The sequence below is a fragment of the Lynx rufus genome, unplaced genomic scaffold, assembly GCF_022079265.1.
Source record: "Lynx rufus isolate CCGP_SWC_20201006 ecotype Redwood Valley unplaced genomic scaffold, mLynRuf1.p SCAF_9, whole genome shotgun sequence".
NCBI classification, from domain to species: domain Eukaryota; kingdom Metazoa; phylum Chordata; class Mammalia; order Carnivora; family Felidae; genus Lynx; species Lynx rufus.
The window spans coordinates 39,217,749-39,219,878 of record NW_025814897.1 but is presented as its reverse complement, the minus strand read 5'-3'; positions in this window follow the sequence as shown (position 1 = coordinate 39,219,878).

The window sequence follows — 2,130 nt, the reverse complement described above, 5'->3', positions numbered from 1 at the left end:
TACCTTTATGTTTGTTATTAACTGTTTTATGTATTTGGGTGCCTCCATGTTTGCTGCATAAATAGTTACAATTGTTATATCTTCTTGTTGGATTGTTCCCTTTGTGACAATACAGTGCCCTTCTTTGTTTCTTGTTATAGTCTTTGTTTTAAAGTCTATTTGGTCCCATATAAGTATCACTACCCTGGCTTTCTTTTCACTCCCATTTGCATGATAGATGCTTCTCCATACCTTCACTTTCAATCGGTAAGTGTCATTAGATCTGAAATGAGTCTCTTGTAGGCAGCATATAGATGGGTCTTATTATTTTTTTTTTTTTACCCATTCCATTATCCTATGTTTTTTGATTGGAGCAATTAGTCCATTTACATACAAAGTAAGTATTGATAGATGTGTGTTTATTGCCATTCTGTTGCTTGTTTTATGGTGGTTTCTGTAGTTTTTCTCTGTTCCTTTCTTCCCTTGCTCTCTTCTCTCATGATTAGTCCACTTTCTTTAGTGATATGCTTGGATTTCTTGATTTTTCACCTATCCATCGCTGGTTTTTGATTTGTGGTTACCATTTAGTCTGTATGTAACATCTTCTGCACAGAGCAGTCTATATTAACTTGATGGTCGCTTAAGTATGAACCCGTTTTTTACTCCTCTCTCCCCCACGTTTTAGGTATATGGTGTCATATTTTACATCCTTTTATTTTGTGAGTTCCTTGACTGATTTTTACAGGTACCCTTCGTTTCACTGCTTTTGCGCTTCCTACTTTTCTTGCTCTTGCTTGTGGTCTTTTCTTTCCACTCAGAGTCCCCTTTAACATTTCTGGTAGTGCTGGTTTAGTGGTCATGAATTCCTTTAACTTTTGTTTGGCTGAGAAACTCTATCTCTATTTCTATTCTGAATATTAACCTTGCTGGATAGAATATTCTTGGCTGCAGGATGTTTTCCTTGCAGCGCTTTGAATATATCATGCCACTTCCTTCTAGCTTGGAAAGTTTCTGCTAAAAAATCAACTTTATGAGGTTTCCCCTATGTGCAACTGTTTTCTTTTCTCTTGCTGCTTTACATTTTTCTCCTTATCATTATTTTTTGCTATTTTAATTACTATGTGTCTTGGGTGGACCTCCTTGGGTTGACTTTACTGGGCGGCTCTCTGCCTTCTGGATCTGAATTTCTGTTTCCTTCCCAGATTTGGGAATTTTCAGCTATTATTTCTTTGAATACATTTTCTGCCTTCCTTTCTCTTTCTTCTCCTTCTAGGTTTCCCATATTGCAAGGGTTGTTATACTCGATGATGTCACTGAGTTCCATAAGTCCATTCTCATTTTTATAATTTTTTAAAATTTCATTTATTGTGTTCTACATCTCTCATTGGTTCTCTTTTTATTTCTTTGGTAAAGGTCTTACTGATGCCCTCCATTCTTTTCTCCAGTCCAGTGAGTATCTTTATGATCACTACTTTAAGTTTTCTATTAGGCATATTACTGAGTTCTGTTTCATGTAGGTCTCTTGCTGTGATTTTTGTCCTGTTCTTTCATTTGGGACATACTCTTCTGTCTCCTCATTTTGTCTAACACTCTGTGTCTTTTTCTATATGTTAGGAAAGTCAGCTATGTGTCCTGCTCTTGAAAGTAGTGGCCTCATGAAGAAGAGCCCTGTAATGTCCTGTGGCGCAATGTCCTCTGTTCACCAGAAACTGGGCTTCAGGGGTGTCTCCTATGTGTGTCGCGTGCACTCTGCTCTTGTGACTGAGTCACTTTTTCCTTCCATCCAGTCATCTGCGGTGGCTCTCTTTGCCTGTCACGGGCAGTGTTTCATCTTGTGATGTTAGTGGGCCAGTCTGGGCCGCCTGGGGCTCGACTTGAGCCAGACCAGACCATTTGTGACATGCCGTAGCACCAAACTCCAGGGTGCCTTCCCTGTGTTGTCACCTGAGAAGCTCTTATTGGCGGGCAGGACCTACAGTCAGACTGCAGCCCCAGCGGTGGGCTGGGGCAGACAGCTAGTTCTGACTAGTCTGTATGGTTAACTTCCCTCTCTCTGGGGCAGGAGTCTCTTTGGGGTGGTGCTGGCCCCTGTTGGGGCTGCTTGCACTCTGCCAGGCTTGTGGTACACTTTGGAAGGTCTCCAACCAAGAG